Consider the following 16,743-nt stretch of genomic DNA (forward strand, 5'->3'; position numbering starts at 1 on the left):
TGGGATCTCACAGGTTTCTTCTTAAACCCAATAAAGGAAGGGGCGCCTGGATGGCTCAGTCGGCTGAGCGTCCGGCTCTTGGTTTCAGCTCAGGTCATGATCTCGCGGTTCACAGGATCAAGCTTCACTTCAGGCTCCACGCTGTCAGCACAGAGCCCGCCTGGGATTCTCTCTCTCCCTTTCTCTTTCTATCTCAAAAAATAAATAAAACTAAAAAACAACAAAAAACAAAACAAAAAAACTCAATAGAAGTGTTTAAAAACACATTCCCAATCATCCAGCAACTCCTGACAATCCCTTCAGAAAGCTCCAATCACTTTGCGTGTGCAGAAGTGAAGGAAATAGAGGGATTGCAGTGGAGAGTTTCCAACTGGGTAGAGCTAGGGAAGCACTGTGGGATGGCTGCAGGAACACTGGGTGAGGGGGTGTGGACCCAGGAGGGGCTGGGTACTGGGCTCCCAGGTAGGTAGCTTAGTAGATTGGTTCATTTTTCCCCATCAGACCATGGTAATAAAAGTCAGAGGAGAGATTTTTTTTTTTTTTTAATCAACAAGGTATGAAGTAGGGAACTCTAGGAAAGAAATACAATCTCATATTGAACCACATTCATTGAAAACCTATTATGCGGCTGGCATTATGCTAAGCATATTTGCATACATCATTTTCTCATCTCATCTTATTCGAGGATACCATATGTGCTCTAGATTTTGCCTCTATTATTAGATTCACTGTCTACACCTTTGTGTTTTTCCTCAGAAAAATACAGCGAAGCTGTTGCCACCGAGCCTTTGCCCGGAATTGGAAGATCGGGACGCCACATCACCGCGCCACGTTTCCATCGCCCGGTGGGGCCAAAGGAAAAAGCCAAACAAGCCATCTCCTTGCCATTTTTCAGCGACTGAGTCTCAAATTTCTGAATCAAGACTGCTGTGTGGAGTACTGAACAAGTGTCTTCTCATCTTCCTGTTCCTCCTCTTCCCCATAATATTTCTTGTTTACCAACAGGGACAATGAGTAAATATACCCATGCAGGCAAACATCAGAGAATCTAAGAAAACATCATGACATTCCAAAGAAAGCTATAAAAACACAATGCTCACCATAACATTCCACAAGTTTAAATTTATTCAGGCCGCGTTTGTTGTAAAGGGCACATAATTTAGATTTGGAAGCCCTGGGCTTGATTTTATTTCTGTCACTTTCTCAACCTGTAACCCACAATTGTCTCCTCCTCTTTTTCCACTTTGGTGTGTACGACTGTAATAATAAATACTTGCAAATGTGTGGAACGTTAGATGAGGCAATACATACAAAAACATTTTTGTCCAATACTGAGCCCTATATATCAGTCATTTAGTAACAGAGGCACAACCCAGGAAAGATAACGCAGACAAAGCAAAAGAAACACAACGCAAACTCCTTGCTGTCGGTCTACTCGTTTCCTTTCCTGAAGGGAAACTCATTCCCACAACACTCCTGCCCCAAAGTCTTTCCTCATTTACAAAAAACTGCCTTTTCTATCCCTTACTTCTGAACAAATCCCAAGTCTTTTAACAGCTTCTTGTCACGTTTTGGAACCCTGCTTCTCTTAGCACAGGCAGCCGCACCTGCTGCACCTGAGGCTTTTCAGAAGGGTCTCTCTCATGGAATGGGCATTAAAAATTAGATGACGTGTCCTCAAAGTGCCCTGCCAGCCTGAACGTCCACATTTCTGGCCCTCCTCTCTTTCCCAGTCACTATCTGGGATCTTCTACCTCCTTTTTTTCCCCATCAGTCTCTCTGGGAACAAGTCCCACTTCACCAGCTCCCTGAGAAACATCTTCAAGCTATTCATAATTTTCAATGTGCACGGTTAAAATGCATTAATTTTAAAAAATCAACCTAATAATAGTTCTTGATATTTTACTCCTGTTCTGAACTTGACATTTGGGCAAGTGGTGGCATCCCCACCAGTAGGATGCCCCACCAGAGGTCACCCCTCACAGCAGAAATTGTGCGTAGATTATGGTAGAGGAGACGCACGTACAGAGGAGAGCCTCTTTGGAGGAGGACGGTGGGCTCTTCGAAACCATGAGTGTGCCACCTACCTCGGAGGGACAGGTACCAACGACCTACACCACAGGAAAGCTGCATTCCTGGAGATGGAGAAGCAGCCAGGAACGGGAACCGGCTCTGAGCCATGTCTGGGAGTCACCTGGAAAACAGGAAAGAGGTGAAACTGAAATAGCCATCTTCTAGAGAAGCTGCACTTGATGCCCCTGCTGGCGTGTGAGGGCACCTGGGCTGAAATGACCTGGGGATTCATCTTTCCCTGAAGAACTGTTCTAATGTGCATAAAAAGACATAGATAAGGATACTCTTCACCGCTTTGTTGACAATAGCAAAAATCTAGAGAAAAAAAAGTCATCAAGAGATCAGTAGCTCTTACTGAGGACACTGTGACCCTCTCTAAAAGATAGTTATGAAACTCGTGTGGGTGTTTTGATTTGTACCGTCTTTGGGCTTACTACTGGCATTTACTATTGGGGGCCACGATGTATCCCACACAATGAAGAATGTCCCCCCGGCCAGTAAGAACTTCGGGGTCCCGCCAGACACTCATGTAGGTGAAAAATATCTGAGCCGAGAATTTAACTCGGCTATATACAAACACAGAGTAATTTCTGCACAATTTTTCATATGCGATGACTTTTCTTCTAAGAATGGAACTACCAAATAAACTGACATGTGGGAACTTTGTTAAGTTTGAATCTTTACCACAATTTGTTCGTCATCTCACAAAAATTCTGAAATCGATGGCAACATCATCCAAAGTACTTAAATCAGCAACAAACACACCTAAATCTGTCTGCATTTGGGGCTGTAGCATTCACTTGAGTCTATACGTGGTGCAAGCATCTGTCTACTTTATGATGTCATCGGCAGTGCACATGAGCCATCTACATGTCAACATATCACTTTATTATAAATGGCGGTTATTAATAGCATTATATCACAGTTAGAACATTGTATAGATCTTAAGTCATGTTTTAAGTAAGTCGTATTATTTACGAATTTCATTTCAGGATAATAAGGGAATAAAATAAACAACATTTTAAACTAAACTAAACTATTTTATAAAAAGGGGACACTGGTCCAGACAGAGTATCTTTAATTAAATAAAATGATACATTATACTATGGAATACTCTGCAATAGTTGTAAGAATTAGCTGCATCTATACAAGCTGATATGGAGGAATCTCTAGGACAGCTGAGTGAAGAAAGCTGTTTCAGGGAAATTTATACAGCATGTACTATTGATACCAATTTATATAAATATACATACACGCAAAACCACAAAACCATGTATGATGATATATGATATACACACATAGAGAAAAACGCATGGAAAAAACATCTGAAAGTTTACAAAATGAGCCTATAACGAGTGGACAGAATCAGGAAAGGTGATCAAGGCAGGTTTCCATTTTATTTGTAATGCTTGAATGTGTACACAGAGAATGAATGCAGGTAGCCATAGAATAGTTAAAAATTGGTAAAGTAGAGGGGCGCCTTTGTGGCTCAGTCGGTTGGACCTCCAACTGCAGCTCAGGTCATTATCTCACAGTCCATGAGTTCGAGCTCCACGTGGGGCTCTGTGCTGACAGCTCAGAGCCTGGAGCCTACTTCAGATTCTGTCTCCCTCGCTCTCTGCCCCCTCCCCCACTCCCGCTCTGTCTCTCTGTCTCTCTCTCAAAAATAAATACACATTTTAAAAAACGTGGTACAATAAAAATTCTGAAAAGAACTTCCTAAAGAAAACAGTGATGGCCAAGTCACCCGTGTGTTCCTGGCCTGAACCTCAGAGCCCCTTGTGAACGATCAGCTGGAGGGACTCACAGGTGACGGGCACTCCCAGTGCTCTGAGCCCAGCCTGTGACGCCCTGACCCCCTGAGCACTGGTCAGCCACGCCTGGATCACTGCATCCTTCTGCACAAGAGACGGGGACAGAAGCTCTGACTTGGGTCCAACCTGGCCCAGGTTGGGCCTTCCAGTCAATAGTGTGCCACTCCGGGGGACAGCACCACATTATCTCCAATAGCCACGAAGGAGGTCCTAAGCTTCCACTCAGTGTAGAAAGGTCAATTTTAGGAAGCTGTCGAGGCAGTGCTGAACCAGACTGGGCTCCCTCCTGTTCCAGACCAAGACTGGATTAAGCATTTGGACACCCCAGACACAGAACAAGATGGGGCGGGAGGGTTGGGGGGAACTCTCACTACGATAAGGTAGAGGGCCTGAGGCACTGTGAAGAAGCGGGGCCGCCTGAGGGGGGTGGTGATGGTCAGCAAAAACAGCCGCCCTCCAGAGCTCACAGGCCACTGTCAATAATAAGTACGACAAAAAAATGTTTAACTCACCCTTCGATAAGGCAGCCAGGGCAGTAGAATAGTACATTTACATAGCCCAGTTTAGGAGATGTTCTTAACAGGAAAAATAAAATAAAATAAAACACATTTGTATGGAGTAGTAACAGCTATTTCTCCAGGGTCGCAAAGGCCTGGGGACAAATGACGCATCTCAATGGCACTGGGCTCTGCGTGCCCTGCCAGCCAGGCTGGTCTGTGGATCTCCACACCCGGCCCCCCACGGGCCTCCCCGCCCCCACACAGCTGTGCAGGGTTCAGCGACCTGCTGTTGCTGTCCATCCTGGCCACTGCTGCGCCCGCCCACGTCCCCACATCACCACCTGTGCCCTCTGGCTCCCAGACTTAGAGGAGGGTCCTATCTCCAAGGAACAGGCTTTTTCCCTCAACTTTAGAACGTCAAGCTTTTAAGTGATGGCCCGGAACCTTCTTTCCTTCTGGAGAAGTGCTTTAGACGGGCAGCTCGGGGCCAGGACACCTGGAGAAGCTTCCCTGATGACAAGACCAGTGTGCCATGACAGCTGCCCTTCCCTCTCTTCCAGGCGTCCAGCTAGTAGCATTCTTTACTGCTCCTTGATTTTTTACACAATGCAAACCGCAGAGTCCCCAGAACCTAACCACCACTAACAAACTCTTCACACAAATAATTTCTGGTGTCTACACAGATACACAGGCTTTAAACAGAGAGCATGAGCTGTGGTGTCAGACCACCTGCATCGGAAGATCACCTTCACCGTGACTAGCCGTATAACCTGAGCGGGTCACTAGGCCTCCTGCAGTTCAGCCTCCTCATCTGCACATGAACGTCTCCCACAGGCTTCTTACAAAGACTATATGGAAATACATGGAAAGTGCTTAGCACAGTTCCGAGTCATATAAGAACTCCAAGAGCCATCGGTGTTCTGCCCGTGGGCCACCTGGAGAGGTGTGCAGAAAACGGCACCTCTCCCACAACTCTCCCACGCAGCAATGTCGAAGAGCTGCATTCTGACTTCTAGATGGTCTCATTTCTTTACTATTGCCTTCTCATCTCAGAATTCTTCCATGAAGAGTGGGACTTCTGACATTATGCTGGATGGACCGTGACTTTGTTTCTGGGACCTAATAAATAGAGTTCATAGAACTGAAGATATAGGAGGGGTGGTGAGGAGATCATGGTAAGGTCCTGCCCCACCTGCTCAAAGCCAAGAGACCTCCAAAGACTTGCCTAGAGTCGACTGGCTAGGAAAGGATGGGGGATCAAAGGCAGAAGGGAGTCAGGATTACCCAATTAAATGAGGACATTCTGTCACTTCCATTGTGTGTGAACCTCCAAGGTTCTTGGTGTCAAACTCTCGACTCCCTAAGGGTCAAGAGAGTTTCTGGACAATAATTATGCTTGTTCACTGCTGTTCCTACAGGCCAGTTACAATTTGATGCTTCCTCACGACTTAGCGACCAAGGTAACAAAAACCACAGTAATGACGAGGTTAATGCCATTTTTCTGTCAATCTGTTGGTTTTCTCTTTGGTTCTGAGAATTGCAAAATGCCAGCAAGATCTGTATTTCAAGCTGGAAAAGTGATAAAGGAAGAGGGTACCACAACAGATGCTCACCGGGAAATAAAAGACAGGGGAAGAACTGAGTAAACGGGGCACCTCTTCCAGACAAATAGGCAGGTGGCCAGACCCACAGGGAGGACTTTGAAGATTCTGGCACTCGGGGAGAGAGCTGGATAGCAAAGAAGCGGCAGACAGTGACCTTTATTTTCAACCCAGCTAGACTGTGGGGAGATATAAAGCAAAACCTACGTCACAGAGCAGGAGCACAGAGCAAAACATGGGGCTCAGAAGAGCAGACAGCAGGAAGAGAACACATTAAATAGACAAAAAGAAAAATAATCAGCATAGTTGAAATTTTCATCCATTTCATTCTCTTACCAAGCATCAGAGCCAACAAAAAGATTGACCTGATCACGGGAACTGTCCACAGCATCCTATGCTTCCAAGAAAACCAAGAATCTGAATCCAAAAGCACCACATAAGGACTTAATTTCTGTGGGGAGCCGAGAGAAGGAGACCACACCCCAAGTCCTCCCTCACTGCTAATCTTCATAAATGTCCCCTTCAAGCGTCTGGGCCATTTTTCATCCATGTTCTACTCCGGAAGGCAACTGCCATGTCTTGACTTCCTCTCTTGTCCTCTCCACACTAGCCTCTGCCTGGCCTCCCTGGTTTCCTACCTCTTACCTACCACCACCAACTCTTTTTCCCAGTCTTCCCAGCCATACACCCCACTCCACGAAACAAAATCCTAACTAATCATTCTGATTCAAACAATAACTCTGCACCCAACTCTGATGTGTGGGCTTTTCCCCCACACCACCAGGCAAGTCTACCAGAAGATAGTGTCAGATCCCCCAGGTTGTGGACTCAGTCCCACAAGATTGCCCCCCACTCCAGATACCAAAGCAAGGCCAAGTTGTCACCTGTACTCCTGACAGATGGGCTGTAAATCAGAGGTTCTCCTGCCTCCTTGCCAGGGGGCGCCTCATAGAACTCAGGAAAACAGTGTGCTTACTAGATTAGCAGTTTATCATAAAAGGGTATGACTCAAGAGCCAGACGGGAGAGTTGCAGAGGTCAAGGTGTGTGGGAAGGGGCTCGCATGCTGTCTCTGGACACACTTCCCAGCGTCTCCACGCATTCACCAACCTGGAAGCTCACGAAGCCCTTTACTTTGGGTTTTATAGTCATGATTGATTAGATCAATCAATTCGACCATCAGGCCCTCTCTCCTCCCAGGAAGTCAGTGTGGGACTAGAAGTCAGATCTCTGGATTGGCTCCCCTGGCAACCAGCCCTTGCAGGTGAACTAGGAGCTTTCCAAATGTCACTTGCTAACATGACAAGAGACAGGGATGCCTGGGTGGCTCAGTCAGTTGGGCGTCAGACTTCAGCTCAGGTCATGAGCTCGTGATCTGTGGGTTTGAGCCCCATGTTGGGCTCTGTGCTGACAGATCAGAGCCTGGAGCCTATTATGGATTCTGTGTCTCTCTCCCCCTCCCCTGCTCGTGCTCTGTCTCTCAGAAATGAATAAACATTAAAAAAAATTGGTGGGGGGGCACCTGGGTGGCTCAGTCAGCTAAGTGTCTGACTTCGGCTCAGGTTATGATCTCACAGTTTGTCAGTTCGAGCCCCATGTCGGGCTCTGTGCTGTCAGCTCAGATCCTGGAGCCTGCTTCGGATTCTGTCTCCTTCTCTCTCTGCCCCTCCCTCACTTGTGCTCAGTCTCTCTCTGTCTCTCAAAAATAAAGGTAACAAAAAAATTTTTTTAATTTTTTTAAATAAAAAAAATGACAAAAGATACCTTTATCACTCCTAGCACAGGAAATTCCAAAGTTTTTAGGAGTTGTGTGCCAGACCAAATATATGTTTCTTATCATATGCAGCAATATCATACTGATTGATCATTTTCTCTAAAGCATTTTCCAGAGGGCGGACATTCCTTCCAGCACACCTACTCCCACAGAGATACAGTTTTCTAAAATCAAAAATATGACTCTTACCACTTTGAGTCTGTATGAAATGGTGAACTTCCCTCACCTCCCCGACTAACTGGCCAACACACTCTGTTATTCTGTGAGTAAAATGTCACTCATATAGCCTTTCCACTCACTGCCCAAGTTTGAGCCCTTATTGTTTCTGACCTGCAGAGGCCACTTTTAGGCAACAGGCTTGAGCAATGGAAACTGGATCAAGACAAAAGGGTCCATAGGGACCACCGAGCTGAATGCAAACAGGCTCATTAAGCAACCCACCTCGAAATACCCATAGGCCCTAACTGACCAATTACAACCAGGTACAGTTCCGAAGATTACCAAAAATGGGGGAAATTCAATACATTCTTTTACCCCATCACTCCACCCTATTACCTGTGGCCCCTCACCACTGCCTCACAGTCTCTCCTTTGCTATCCAGCCCTCAGCTCCCTTGAGATGTATTCAATAACCCTCTCTTTTGTTCTGTGTTGGGTGAATTCTTTCACTGCCCACACCACTGGCTTCCACTCGATCAGTTGTCCCACATTTGGGGGTCCCCATTCGATTGGGAGATATACCACATTATCTGGACCATTACTTCTGATTCCTCCTTCCGCACCTGTAGTCTTTCCTCCATTGTCGACCAGAGCTTAAACCCTGATCTCTCATCACGCAGCTCCCATGCTCAAAACTTACTTTTGCTGCCTCTGGGTTACGCAGAGAATAAAAGTTCAAACTCTAAGCTGATCACCAAGGCCAATTCCAATCTGCCTTAATTGAGCTTATCTCCCATTTCTCCCTCCTCACCCCAGAGGAGCCCATCACACCACACAGCCCCCCATTTCCTAGCCTGCCATCTTCCCACCCTGTACAGTCAAATGGCGGCCACCAGCCTGGCGTGAAACAACCTTTGCTGCTCTGTGACTTTTGCCAGCCCCTGCACTCTGCTTCAAGCCCTCCCATCTCTCTATGGGCCAACACCGACCCTCCTAACTTGTCCCTGCCCTGCCCCCGCCCACACTAGCCGGAGTGGCCCCTTGAAAAGCTCAGTCCGAGTGTGAATCTTCGTTGACTGACCCCCTTCTCAGGGTCTCCATCTCACTCAAAGGAAAAGTCAAAAAGTCTTTAAAATGGTATGAAATGCCCTACATTTGCTGATCCCGTCTAGTCCCTAACCTCACTCTCCCCGCTGCCTGCTCTCATCTGAAACACTGGTCTCCTTGACCTTCACTGAACCTCTCAGCTCGTGCCCACCCAGGGCCTTGGAGCCACAATGGGTTCTTCTTCCCTCTGATCTGAATCTGTATGGCACATTCTCTCCTCTCCTTCAATTCCCTGCACCAAACTCACCTCATCGATACACAGAGACCTCCTCATATCCCCTTCCCTGTTTAGTTCTCCCAATAGCTCTATCTGAAAAACCTATTGATTTGTGTACTGTCTGGTTCCTCCCCCTAAAATGTAAACTCAGTGAGCGCAGGTGGTTTTTTGTTTTCCTTGTTTACAGGTATTTCCCAGCACCTGGAACAGTGCCTACCTCATAGTAAAGGCAGAATAAAATTTTGTTGGATGAATGAATGAACTACGCTATTGAAGTCATTCTACTAGGCCCAACACAGAGACCACCTTTTCCTGTGGCAGGAGGACATTGTTCCTGTCAAAATCAGCCTCCTGTATTTGTGTGGCTGTCTGCTTCTGCCTCCACCTGAGGTTTTATGGGAGGTGCCTTCCACTTGGGCGCACCCTCTCCCGACACACGGAGGTGCTCCCAGAAGGCAAGTGAACCGCTTGCATGAGAGGAAGTCTAAGCCTCAGAGAGGTAAGAAAAATGCCCACAGTCTTGTATCTAGGAGGCAGAAATCTAGAGTTCTACTGCAAGTCAATATGAATTTAAAGGCTCCTAAAATTCCTTTCCGTTAACCTTCAGTGCCTCCCCAAAATAAAGAGGAACTTTCTCACTGCCCAACCAGAAGAATTACTCAGGTATATAATTAACCGGGATCAAACTGAGGCTTTAGCAATGGAGAAACCAACAGACACCGCCTCATATTATCTTCAATTAAATCTGAGCATCTTTGGGCATTTGGACCTTTTTTTTTTTTTTTAAGGCTGTTGAGCATTTTTTGGTAAAAATAAATTCTGGCTTTAAAAAAAACAACTCTCTAAGTAAATGAAACATCCAGTAGTATAAGTACAGGTTTTGTTTTTGGTCTAATAAACGGTTCTTCCTGAGAATTATTGTTTAACAAAAAGGAAGAAGACAGGGAGGGAGGGGAAGGAAGGAGACTAGAAGGAAAAAAAAGGAAGAAAAATGAAAAGAAACAGTTGCCACTCTGATGGCACAAGAAGCTCCAGAGCAAGCTGGCTGAATGGAGTGGAGACACATCTCTCTCCAGCTTGCACCTGACAGACACCTTGCAAACAATGATGGTCCTCTCCTCCCAGCCGGCACCTCCTAGGCAACTTGGGTTTCCGCTTTCTCCACACCCGCCCCCCCAACCACCACCACCCTGTGTCCAGAACGGAAGCCTGAAAGTAGGACACGCCCTCATCACACCATCACTAGCCCCTCCCTCCCTTCCTTCCCACCTGGACCTTCCCTCCCCTCCGGTCAGAGGCTGTCGCTGCGGGGACGACACGGGCTGTCCATTTTCACAGTCATGAAAATCACTGTCACTTTCATGTCGTGCTGATTATTATTCCTGTGATATTCTAAGATTTCATATGGGATAAATATACCTGTTGATGGCATACTTGAAGATACAGATGCAGTTACCTGCTTCCCCTCACCAGGTGGCGCTCATATTTTATGACCCATGGCCTGAATACCTTCCAAACTGGGGGATCTATTGGGAGAAGGGTACATTCATTTTTTAACACAAGTGGTGGTATCTGTATGTTCAAACATGCACGTTTCTGTGTGTATGCATTCATAACAGTAACTTTCTAACTGGAACTTAGAAAAAAGTATGGATTGCCCTGTTAGAATCCCTTTTATTAAAAAGTTCTTCAAAGCAAAATTTAAAAGGAATCAAATTTTTGCCCAATTAATAGGATCCACACTTATCAAATAATTCTTTTATAGGACAACAATGTAACGTTAGCTCTGGGCCACAGGACCAGTAGCTTAAAACTGAAAGTGTGGATTTTGCCAGTCTACATCCCAACCCTCTCTAGGGGTTAGTTTCCCAGAACTCCCAGCCTACACCAGCAAAAAAATTGTAAATTTTTCAAATAAACTGTTAGCCTAATCCAGAAGACAAAGCTGACAGTTTGTTTCAGCCCTCTCCTCTCTCATACTAGCTAAACTAAAATGGACTTTGAAACATAGTCTTCCACTCCCTCTCTTCTTCCTGTGGTCTAGGCAATAAACATTTTGACAAGGACCAAGCTCTCACTCTTCTCCTGGGGGGGGGGGGGGGGGTTCTGGTATTTAACACTTGTCTCAACTTGTTCTTACTAAATTTCTGACCTGTTCCCGTTCACTGAGACACATTTGTTCTCTCCCTCTCCCTCCCTCCCTTCTACCTGCCCAAGCATTAATGGAGCGTATTAATTTCTCAGGTTAGCAATGCTATCTTCTCAGGCGGTCAAGCAAACAAGTTCAGGTGGAAGCACGGGCTTTGTCGTGAGATGCACACAAATATTAGTACAAGGAATTCTGAGTCACAGCCTCTTCACACGACTGACCTGTCCAAGGTTTCCTGTCGCCACTCCAGAAATCAATGAAATACTAGGATAATTGTAAACTGGTTTTATTTTTCCTCTGGAGAGAGAACAGTTAAGAATGGGGGGGGTGGAGGGGGGGTGGTGAGGAAGGTGTTGAGGTAAAGCTCTACCTAAATATGCATTTGGATGGAACGAATGCATAACCCCAATGGAATTCCCACCTCACCCCTCCCCCGCTGCCTCTCCCATCAACACCAGAAGTCACCCCACCTCCTTTGTGGCTGCTACCACCCAGCCTTGAATTCATCCTTGAATTTCCTCTTCGTGGCCCATGCTAGCATGCAGCACAGGCTCATGGATTTTTCACTACCTGCTTGCCTCTAAAACAAACAAAATGCTTGGATTTTAACATTGCAAAGGGAAATAGAATTTTAGGAAAAACAAGTACAAGCAGAATTGCAGTATGTCCCAAAAGTGTGTCATATTTAGTCCCATAATGCCTCATGATCTAAATGGATCAAGAGTGACTTCTCTTAGCTCTTGCTTTATTCTTCTCTTGCCTCTTTTTGAGATCTGAGCTTCAACCAAACAACCCTTTTAATTCAGGGACTGATGCTACTTAGGTCTGCCCCTTCCATCAGCAGACTCATTCCCCGATTCTCCAAATCCATCTTGCAAACAGCCCTGTACACAGGACACAAAAAGGAAAAAGATGTACCCTTACGTTACACGACAGAGCCAGGAACATATGCTCGCATCCTTTATCGTATTTGTACACGCCTCGTGCACCGTGATGTAGGTGCTGAGGACCAGCATCATTACCACCATTTCCCCCATTTTGTAGATGAGACAGTTGAGGTTCAAGACAGTCAGATGATATGCCCAAGGTCATCACATGATGAATCACATGATTCAGTGACAGAAGTAGGACTTTTTTTTAATAGTTTTATTTATTTTGAGGGAGAGAGAGAGGAAAAAACACATGGGGGAGGGGCAGAGAGGAAGAGAGAGAATGCCAAGCAGGATCCTCACCATAAGCACAGAGCCCGTTGCAGGACTCAAACTCACAAAACGTGGGATCATGACTTGGGCTGAAATCAAGAGTTGGACACTTCACCGACTGAGCCACCCTGGCGCCCTAATAGTAGGACTTTCCAATAGATATTTTTGGAAATATGGCATCTCAGGGAAAACTTCCACCTGCTTCTGTCTCAAAACAGTCCTACTTCTGATATGAAGAGTTACGGCTACTTAAATAAATCAGGTGCTTTCCTTTTGTCAAACTGACATGGAAGGCGGGAGGGCCATACAAAGGAGTAGGGAAGGGGGACAATCCGGCAGTGTGGCATTGCTCACAGGCTGCCCCTGAATAGATTTAATCAATAAAGGAACCATGGGGCTAGCAAGAACTCCCCTTCAAAAACACAAGTACCTTCTGGGAAGATCAAACATCTCTCAGATACCCAGAGACACCCAGACCTAGATAAACCATGGGAGTGGCCTGGTGTGGCAATTTAAGTGTAGAATGTTTAACCACAAAGTCAAGAAGTCTTTAAAAATAAGGTGTTTTTGTTTTGTTTTGTTTTTTAATGTTTATCTCTGAGAGAGACAGACAGAGCATGGACGGGGGAAGGGCAGAGAGAGAGAGAGACATAGAATCCCAAGCAGACTTCGAGCTGTCAACACAGAGTCCAAACCAAAGCAGGGCTTGAACCTATGAACTATGAGACCATGACCTGAGCTGAAGTCAGACGCTTAACCCACTGAGCCACCCAGGTGCCCCAATAAGCTGTTCTTTATACAGGGGAATATCGTACAACGAGGAGGAAATAGCACACAATAACAGCACACTCTTACGCACACACATAAGAGTAAATGAAAGAACTCAGACACCAAAGAATGCATATTACATTATTCCATTTTAGAAAGTTTGAAAACAGGCTTTTTTTAATCCATGCTGTTTCAAGCCAGGGGAGACAGAGGGAAGGAGGCAGGAAAACAAAATTTAGGCGCTGCCTACTTCTTTTGCTTCTGGAATCTCAACTGGAGGCCAAAGGCCCCAGAGTCCAACAGACCTGGGTTCAAATCCTGATTCTGCAACTGAGTGGACTTTGAACAAGTAACTTAATTCCCTGTGCCTCAGGTTTTTCCATCTATAAAATAGAACTAATAATACCTTCTTCAAAGGGTTGGTGTGAGAAGTAAATGAAATAATGTACGTGAAGTGCCCTGGCAGCATGCGTAGGTGCGGTAATAAATGGTAACTATGATTATCCCCACCCCTGCTGCCTGATGGTAAACCAGGATCAGAGAGCAGATAGGTAAGAGCACAGAGGAGAAGGGAAGGCAAGGACCAAATTAGCCTTGTGATCAAAGATGTGCGGAATTCACCCGGATGCATTGAGAGAGCTGTTCCTTCGCTTCCCACTGCCCACACAGTCTCCTGGATCGTGCTGCCTGCAAGTGCAGGCCAGCCCGCAGCAGCCAAAACAAAGCTGTTTGGTCCCATCCACACAGGCCCTTGCTCAGGACCTGATATTCATCTGATAAACCAACGTGCACTGATGCTTTCATAGTGTTGCTGGCAGCTTACTGGGTTACCCTGCCGGTTAGGCTGTGTTTTAACCAGAGTCTTATGGACATACAAGGCCTCAACCTAGGCTGGGTGAAATTTCACCTTATCCCAGATCAGCAAAGAGCCAGGTGGAGCTGGAGAGGAGGAGCAGGGACAGGCGGGGGATGGGACAATATGAACAAGGGAGTGTTAAGGTCCGGGCTGCAGGAGGAAGCCAAAAGCCAGGAAGTCTGAGGCTGCAGGGATAAGCAGGCTTTCCATTCCATCCTTCTTGACTACAGAATGAGAACTACAGGATCAGAAAACTTGGGTTCTCTCCATCTAAGAGCGAAGACAGGTGTCCCTCTGGGAAGCGTCCTCAGGTAAGGGGCCTGGAGTTCCTGGGGAAGCACAGCAGAGGGAGACTGTTTGGGTTTGATATTTGGATTGTTAAATGATGCCCCAGGGCATCCACACAGGGAACAGTGGTCGACAAACCAGAAGGAGCAAACTGCTGATGCCCACAACCTGCACGGACCTCAGGGCATGGTACTGGAAGGAAAAGCCAGACTCAGAAGACTACAGGAAATTCTGGCCCCTGCAGGCGGGGGAGGGATCTTGTCTATATTGACAGGAAGCCTGGAGCCCAGGTGGGATTGACAGCAAAGGGCATGAGGGACCGTTTCTGGGTGATGAAAGTGTTCTGGATCTTGAGTGAGGTGGTGGTTACGAGGGCGGATGCCTTTGTCAGAACCCACTGAACTGTGCTCTTGGAATGGGTGCAATTCATTTTATGCAAATTATCCCTCAATAAAGTTGCTTTTAAAACAAAAAAAAAAATGTGATGCCTTAGTCACAGAGGCTGTTCTACTCCAGGAGCTCCCTGCAGGAGAAACTCAGTAGGCCGCACCCCCAACACTGCCCCAGCACATCAGTGTCTGTATGGTAACTTACTGCTAGCAAGAGCTTTCTCCTCTTCTGATCCTCACACCCGCCCCCCCCCCCCCCTTAGTTTTACAGCTAAGGAAACAGAGACACAGAATAGCTAAATGAGCTGGCCTATGTCTTCTCACTCCGAATCCTGCCATTTTTCCTGGAACCGGCCTCAGAGATCACTCGAATGTAAGGAAACTAAGGTCCAGAGAGTGTAAACAGCCTGACCAAAGCAGCAGTGCTAGTTAAGGGCAGAGGCCGAAATTGAAGGCCTGCCTCAGCCCACACAAACAGAATGAGGAACTGTCAAGCTGGGAGCATCCTGAATGGGGGTAGAAGGTGGGCTTTCATTCCCCTTCTGTGTCAATTCCAGAACCTGGACAGAGAAGCAACCTTAAAACAAAAGCAAGGCTCCTTTCCAGCCCTCTTCACGCCACCTCTCCCTGCACGGAGCAGCCCCCACCCCACCCCCTTCAGTCCCAAGGGTCTTGTAACTTTAACAAACCACAGCAACGAACACATGCATTACCTCACCACAGTCTGGCTTATTTCCTAGCAGCAATTGTCCAAAGCTTGCTCCATTTCCCCCCTTCTGTTGGCTGTGCACCCTTTGCCCATTCCTCCCTGCTGAAATCACAAAGCTCTGACCCCAGTGGGCCTGCAGGAGCCTCCGCCTCCTTCCCAAAGTACTTACCATTAGAAAGAGGCCCCTGGTGCTGAACAGTGTGTATCCACTGGCCCCTCTGTATACATTCTAAAAGCATGCATGTGTGTGTGCTTAGGGGGAAAATCCTGGGAGAATCTCAAGACACAACTGGTGGCCATTAACACTGGGGAGAGGAGTTAGAGGGTGGAAGAAGGGAGGATTCTACTTTCCATTTTGTTTCTTTTATGTTCAACGTGAATTTTCCAACCAAGATCCATGGATTACATTTATTTATTCATGCCAACGAGGATAGTCTGGGCCAGAAAATTACAAGCCATTTTCTTCTCATTCTTAATCTGTACCACAAACAGAAACCCCGAGAAGTATTAATTTTTCATTAATAAAGTAAGCACCTGCAATGTACCACAGTCACTGAAAATGCAACAACTGAAATGATACAAAGACTACGAATCATTCACCTAAACGAGATGGACCCAGGGAAGGGTAAAGGAAGGAGAGGCCCCAGGAGCGGAGTCCCCACCATCCTAAATACATGTATCGCTCCCATTTTGTACCTCAGCTGGGGTCTACTCCTATCTGTCATTTGAGTCAAATGTGTTGGCTTTATGCCCTCCTCCGACCAACAGCTTGTTTAGGGCAAGGACTGTCTTACTCTTCTTTGAGTCTCTCAGAGCTTGATGCATGCAAAGTAGAAAGTGAATAAACATTTATTAAATATAATGTAAGGAGGTCTCCAAGAGGGTGGGAGGGACGTGGGTTGTCTCCAACTAGACAGGACACAAGCAGGCTGGACCTGCTCCCACTTAACACTTGTGCTCAGAACCCCTCACAGATTCCTCTCTTTTGCTCTGTAAAGCTCATGGTAACATGTTTACTAAGACCTTCCCTGCTCTGGACACACCTGACTCTCTGCCCCACTCCCAAGACAAATCCTGTGCCCCAGCAGTCAAACTGGTCCATTCACCACTCCCAGAGCACACCTTGGGGCTCCCTGCCT

The 16,743-nt window shown here is 46.5% G+C and overlaps 1 long non-coding RNA gene across 1 annotated transcript in view; it reads right to left on the reverse strand.

The window, feature by feature from the left end:
* LOC147582989 (uncharacterized) overlaps positions 1-16,743 on the reverse strand; it is a 201,517-nt gene that overhangs the window by 177,695 nt on the left and 7,079 nt on the right. Inside the window, exon 2 of the long non-coding RNA XR_015244284.1 lies at positions 2,088-2,194. This is a non-coding gene — a long non-coding RNA (uncharacterized LOC147582989). The remainder of the gene's footprint in view (positions 1-2,087; positions 2,195-16,743) is intronic.

Source organism: Puma concolor, chromosome A2, assembly GCF_028749965.1.
Source record: "Puma concolor isolate L17-30 chromosome A2, mPumCon1.1.hap2, whole genome shotgun sequence".
NCBI classification, from domain to species: domain Eukaryota; kingdom Metazoa; phylum Chordata; class Mammalia; order Carnivora; family Felidae; genus Puma; species Puma concolor.